Raw genomic sequence first — 7,582 nt, 5'->3', positions numbered from 1 at the left:
AAAGAGAATCCTGCCCAAAGAGCTGTTGTCCCCACAGAGCAGCAGGTCAGCAAACAGAAAAGACCAGCAGTTGATCCCATCATCCTGAAAGCACAAGCTCAAGAGGTAAGAGGTCTTGACAAGTCCCCTTCCCCTTTCAGTTTTGAATCAGAAGTCCAAAATTTGAAATATTTGTACCTCTGGTAGAATTAGCAAAGAGTGAGGTCTTTAGAAAGCCTATCCTTGATGCCCTTGAACTGAAAGCCATACAAGCCTCCACTGACTATATGAATTTACATGATGACAAACCTGCAGTTGTTCTTAGCCCAATGACTGAACCTGTTGATGATAATATCTCCCCATCATTTTATGTCTCCTTGACTATTCATGACAAAACCCTCCACAACTGCTTGCTGGACACAGGTGCCAACCATAATCTGATGCCCAAAGTTGTCATGGAAGAGTTAGGCCTTGATATCACCAGACCCTATCATGATTTATTCTCCTTTGATTCAAGGAAGGTGAAATGTCTGGGGTTGATCAAAGATTTGGCTATCACCCTAACTCAGCTGCCCATGAAGAGCATGATGATGGATATTGTGGTAGCAAATGTCCCCCCTAAGTTTGGCATGCTACTTTCTAGAGAATGGATAAAGAGATTGGGTGGGACATTACAAAATGACTTATCTTATGCCACTGTCCCAGTTTTTGGAGGAGAAAGCAGAAGACTGTACAGAGAAGCCCAACTGGCCTATATCATCAGTGATGAGAAGAACCCCACTAATCATCTTATTTACGCTGTGGACACTGACTTTGGGGCATGTATTCTCCAAATTCAAGAACATTAGAAGGCCTCGATGCAGATCAGGAAACCAATAGGCCAGGCCATTGAAGAGGAAGGAACACAAGCTTGGGACATGTTCTTTGATGGAGCCTATTCAAGGGAAATTGCAGGAGCAGGAGTGGTGCTAGTATCTCCAAAACAAGAAAGCACACATCTGTCTTTTAAGCTGACTTTTCAGGTCACCAACAATATAGCAGAGTATGAGGCTCTGATATTGGGCTTAAACGCTGCCAAAGATAGAGGAATCAGAAACATAAAGGTGTTTGGAGACGCTGATCTCATCATTCAGTAAGTGAACAAAACATTCCAAGCAAGGCACCCAAGGTTGAAAGCATACAGAGATGAGGTATGGAGACTCAAAGATTATTTTGATAGTTTTTCTATCTCATACATCCCTAGAATAAAAAATCAGCTTGTTGATTCTCTTGCTGTGTCTGTTAGCATGTTCACCCCTCCCATGCCTCCTAGATTGGTTTATGCAGTCCAAATACAATATAGGCCATCCTTGCCTGATAACGTCCAGCACTGGAAAGTCTTTGAGGATGATGATGAAGTGAACAGGTTTCTGCAAGTCATTGATGAATTCTCTGAAATGCAAATAGATCAAGAGAATGAAACCTTGGAAGAAATTCCTCAACCCCAGTTGAAAAATAGAATTGGCCATGACAACGTTGTTCAGCTGCCTAGTAATCATATACCTAAAGACCTAGTTCCCCTAGAAAATCTGTTTGACCAGAATGATGTGCCTTATAAGGCTACCCAAAAAGAATACCAATCTGCAGTCCATAGGCATAACATAGGAAGCCTAGATCACCCAAAGTATATAAATCTGTCCACCTAGTTGTCTGCTGCCCAAAGTTATGAATATTGTACTTTGATGAAGCAGTTTGCTGATATATTTTCCCTAGAATATAGTGACCTCAAAACGTATGACAAAAAGATCATCCAACATAAGATCCCATTGGAGAAAGATACCATCCCTTTCAAGTAGAAGTTGAGACCCATAAATCCTTTTCTCCTCCCCCTGATTGAAAAAGAAATCAAGAAGTTATTGGCTGCCAAAATAATAATCCCTTTGAGATATTCAAAGTGGGTAGCCAACTTGGTAGTGGTGAGAAAGAAAAGTGGAGAAATAAGGTTGTGTGTTGATTTTAGGAACCTGCAAAAATGCTCTAAGAAAGATAATTATCCTCTGCCCAAGATGGAGCATTTGCTGCAAAAAGTCTCAGAAGCCAAAATCATGTCTTTCTTGGATGGGTTTTCAGGGTATAACCAAGTTGCTATACATCCAGATGACCAAGAAAAGACTGCATTCACCACTCCTTGGGGCACTTTCATGTATTCCAAAATTCCTTTTGGACTGATGAATGCTGGAGCAACCTTTCAAAGAGCTATGGATATAGCATTGGTAGGAGAGAAGGATAAGTTTTTCCTTGTCTACCTGGATGATATAACAGTATACTCCAACAACCATCAAGATCATTTGCAGCACCTGAAGAAGGTATTTCTGAAGTGCGGAAGGTTTGGGATATCAGTCAATCCTAAAAAGTCATAGTTTGCTTTAGAAGAGGGAAAGCTGTTAGGACACATTGTATCCACTGCAGGTGTCAAAATTGACCTAGAAAGAGTGAAAGCAATACAAACCTTGTTTGTCCCAAGATCGAAAAAGGATATCCAATCCCTTCTGGGCAAAATAAATTTTGTAAGGAGGTTCATCCCTAATTTTCAGAACTGGTAAAGCATATCACCTCCATGTTGAAAAAGGGATTAGAGATCCAATGGACTGATTCAACAAGAAAATCTTTTGAAGCCATTAAAAGAGCCATTATGGAAGCTCCCACTTTGATTGGCCCAGACTATAGCAAGGAGTTCCATATCTTTTCATTTGCTTCAGGTGACACCCTTGCAGTAGTTTTATTGCAAAAATATGAGGAGGGCTCAGAGCATCCAGTAGCATTCTTCAGCAAAACTTTAAGGGATGCTGAACTGAGGTATGACATTATAGAAAAGAAGGCCTATGCTCTTATAAAATCCTTGAAAGCTTTCAGAATATACATTCTGCACTCCAAGGTAATTACATATGTGCCCTCTGCTTCAGTAAAAGATGTCCTAACACAAACAGATGTTGATGGAAGAAGGGATAAATGGATTGCAAAACTTATTGAATTTAACATAGAATTGAAGCCCACCAAGCTTATCAGAGGTCAGTGCCTTGCCAAACTGATGGCTGAAGAAAATTGTAGGATGCGAACATGAATTTGATAAGCACAAACTCAGATGACAAACAAACAGAGGAAGCAATGGTTGAATCGGGGCAAAATTAGTCATTGGCAGAAAATCTAGCTTCTTGTGAATGGTATTCTACAATAGCTCAATTCTTGTTGAAGCTAGAAGTTCTTTCATGCCTTAGTTTGAGCCAAGCCAGAACTATCAAGCTCAGAACAACCAAGTATTGCATTCATGATAACTTTCTCTACCGGAGGGACCCCTCTGGAATCCTTTTGAGATGCCTGGACAAAGAACAATCCATGGAGGTCATGCACCAGTTTCATTCTAGCATTTATGGAGGACATCACTATTGGAAAACCACAGCCCACAAGATCCTTAGAGCTGGGTATTATTGGCCCACATTTTTTTCTGATGTATTTTCATTTGTAAAATCTTGTGACAGATGCCAGAGATTCGAAGGAAAACAACAGTTAAAATCCCTACCCTTGAAGCCAATACATGCCAGTGGTCATTTTCAGCAGTGGGGTTTGGATTTCATAGGGGAAATTAATCCGCACTCCAGTGGCCAACACAAATGGATCTTAGTAGCCACTGACTACTTCACTAAGTGGATTGAGGCCATCCCTACTAGGAAATATGATCACCATGTGGTCACGAAGTTCTTAACTGAAAACAACTTCACCAGGTTTGGCTGCCCATACAAATTGGTTACAAACAATGTAGCAGCCTTCAGGGCAAAAGAGTTGGTGGAAATGTGTGACTCAATGTGCATTAAACTGGTACATTCCACCTCATATTACCCTCAAGGCAATGGCCTAGCAGAATCTTCCAACAAGAGCCTGATAAGGATAATTAAAAAGTTGTTGGAAGACAACAAAAGGAACTGGGATTCCAAGCTCAAGTATGCATTATGGGCTGACAGGGTGACCACCAAGAAATCCACAGGGAATTCCCCATTCAAGCTGGTATATGGCACTGATGCCATATTCCCAATTCAGTTAATACTCCCTGTGGCTAAGTTCTTGCAGGAAGAGCAGAATGAGGAAGAGGACATGGCAAAAAGGATTACTGACTTGGCAGAAGTACATCAGATCTGGGATCAGCTGGTTGAGAAGTCTACAGCACATCAAAAGAGAATCAAGGAAGCCTTTGACAGGAAGGCAAAGACAGACAGTTTTCAAGTTGGAGACTTGGTTCTTAAGTGGGATGCACTGAAGGAGAAGAAAGGCAACCATGGGAAGTTTGATGCTTTGTGGACCGGACCTTTTGTCATCACTCAGATCCAGGGGAACAATACTTTCATGTTGCAAAGTGTGGAAGGAGAGATAGTTTTTGATGGCCTAGTTAACAGGTGATTTTTGAAAATTTATGTTGTTTAAGGTCTTCAGGCCTTAATGTTGTAAATATGTTGTTTTATCAGGTTTTAGTGTAGACTTAATTAGACTCCATGCCCAATGGAACACTAGGCAATGTTTTTTATCTTATTTTGTAGGAAAGGCATTGGTCTACAGTTCTTGAGACCTCACAGGGAGGATCTCATCCCCAGAAGGAACCAGTGGTAGCTCTGCTATAACGAGGGTGTTCAAAGGTCAGAGATGAGTTTGATCTGCTTGGTTCTGCTCAAAAGGAAGCTCATATTGGTCATTTTCCCCTTTTTTTCCTCTACTCCGCTTATTCTCCTTTACCTCTGTTCCCTCCATTTTTTCCTCTAAACCTGATATGAACCCCTTTTACTTTAAGCCCCGAGCACAAAGGCCTAAAAACCATCATAGAACCTCATCTTTATAACCCCGCGCGCTCATAAACCTATTGCCTCATCTCAGCTATTGATCTTCCTCGTCGATCCAACGGCTCCCATCGCACCCGATAAAGCAACCTGCACACTCATTTCCCAACCATTCGATCACCTCCGAAGAGATCTGATGGCCTTCGCACTTATCGCGCCCACCATGTAATTGAATGTTATCACGCGATGAGAGTGGTTTTTCTCTCTCATCTGTTGCTACGTGTCGAGCGCTAAGTGGAATCTCTCAGTCTTGTCCTTTTACCACTTTATGCTCGAGGGTGGTGCGATCAATACCGTTTACCACCTAAACTATCCGCCCACCCGTTAAACCACCGCGCATCTCCACCGCACGATCACCATTGGATCTGGCAGCCTTAGATCTAACAGCCCACATTCATCCCGCTCTCATCTCGACTGACAGACCCCATCGAGCCATCTCCGCCATCCAATCCCTTGATTCGATGGTCACTCTTTCCCCTCATCCCGAATGTCCGTTTGCCCATGCACCCCACGTCCCCCGACCACTCCGTTTGCCTGAAGGAGGAAGGTGACCCGCTTACCAGTACCAGTTGTAGTTGCTCCCCAACAACCATATTTAACAAACATCATGGCCAAGGGTGAAAAGGACAGGGCATAGCCTTGTAAATGCATTCCTCAGTTAAGAAACTTCACTGGTACGAACACTCCAACTGCCTAAGAGGACAGCACAACACCTGAGCAGATCGGATTCACCCACTACAACAAGAAAACACAGTCAGAGACTCCATCAGGCAGTTAAATGTAGTTGGTGGTCAATTATGACCCCTCCATACCAAAATGGCCCAAGGGCCCTGTAATGTAAAATCTATAAATACCTAGAAGCAAGATGTAATCAAGGTTGATGGTTGATGTTTTGATGTAAGGTTCAACTTCTGGAGACTGTGGATATTTTGCCACTTGCAGCGTCTTGTCTTCATTTTTAGCTAATACAAGCTTCTTTTGCTGTTAACTGCTCACTTTCCATTTTCCTCTGTTCTAAGCTGTGCCTGATATGTTGTGTTCTTGATCTTTAAGGTTTAGCACTAGAAAGTTGTCATCCTATCTATGTGTTAGATTGTTGAATGTATCATTGAATAGGTTATTTAGGTTTCTTTCTATCTAGTGCCAGAGAGCTGCCATCCTGTCTGTGTATTAGTAGATTAGATTTACAGGCTTCTTTACTGGTTGCAGCCGGCCATCATATGGTCTTGTGCATCTGCTGGTGTGGTCAATATTCTCCATATGCACCTTATTTCTAAACTGTGAGTAGTTGGTGGTCTAAAGCCTTGTAGTCTGGGGGTGTTCATGCATGTCTGGAGTGAAACGATGTAGAAGTGGTTATCCAGCTTGGACAAGCATCATTCCTTCCATTCATCCATTGTAACAATAAGTAGAATTTATATGTTACCAGGCATCTCCGAGCTACAACCTAGGAGATTTTCTTGGAATCCTAACAACTTGAATATGGTTTCACGTGAAACTCTCTCAATATCACCTCCTTGAGCTCACTACTTTCTGGCACATATATCTTGTCCCTAAATCTAACAATACATATGTTGTAAGACGATAGTCCACATCCTGTGCACCTGCACCTATACCACTACCTGTACTTGTACCTATTCTACTACCTATACATGTACCTATACCTGTACTCCACTACAACCTGTGCACAATCTTTGTATTCCTGACATCTTGTTGATCTGCCTGTAAGATCATATCTTATAAGTCTGTCGCATATGATCCCATAGCTGCAAAGTGATTTACCTGTACCTGTCTGCTAAGAGCATCTGTGACCATGTTCTCCTTTCCTTTGATGTACCTGATCTCGAAGTCAAACTCACTAATCGTGGCCAACCATCTAGATTTTCTGGCATTTAGATTCGGTTAGTCAAATAAATACCTCAACCCATTGTGGTCACTTATCAGCACAAGCTTCTTGCCAAGAAGATAGTGCCTCTACATCTTCAATGCATGTATGATCGTTGTTAACTCAAGATCATGTGTTAGGTAGTTTTGCTCGTGCTTGTTTAGTTTTCATGACTCACAGAATACCATTTGTCCTTCCCGCATAAGGATTCCACCAAGTCCTCTCTTACAAGCATCTGTACGTACTACAAACTCCTTGTCCGAATCAACAATATTTAACACTGGTGCATGTGTGAACAATTTCTTGAGCTGCTCAAAATTGGCCTCACACTATCCATTCAAGCTCCTTACCTTTCCTCTGCAATGATGTAATAAGATAAGAAATCTACAAGAAGTTCTTGTTGAACCTCCTATAATAGCCAGCCAACCCCATGAAAGATCTCACCTCATCCACATTCTTAGGAGTTTCCCCTACCATGATGGCCCTTATCTTTTATGGATCCACTGTTATGCCCTCCTTGGAAACAACATGTCCCAAGTAGTGTATCTCAGTCTAAAAGAAACTGCACTTACTGAGCTTAACATATTGTTAGGGTCCTATAATAATGGGATTCATAATTTTGAATTGGCTATGGTTAGTCTTGTAATATTGTACATACTTTTGATTTCTGCAAAATGTTTTCCATATTAAAAATTAAAAAATGTAAAGAGGGTATATCCTAAAAGGATAATCAAAGGACAAAAAGAAAGGAAAAAAATAAAAAAAGTAAAAAATATGAACCCCAAAAGGGAATAAAAATAGATCATGAAAGTGTGCAAATTCAAATGCCACTCCTTTTGCTTTACTTTGTAAAATAAGA

The sequence above is a fragment of the Pinus tabuliformis genome, chromosome 5_1, assembly GCF_031772625.1.
Source record: "Pinus tabuliformis cultivar Carrire ecotype Pingquan chromosome 5_1, CPIR1, whole genome shotgun sequence".
NCBI lineage: Eukaryota > Viridiplantae > Streptophyta > Pinopsida > Pinales > Pinaceae > Pinus > Pinus tabuliformis.
Note: the sequence above shows the minus strand (reverse complement) of the source record.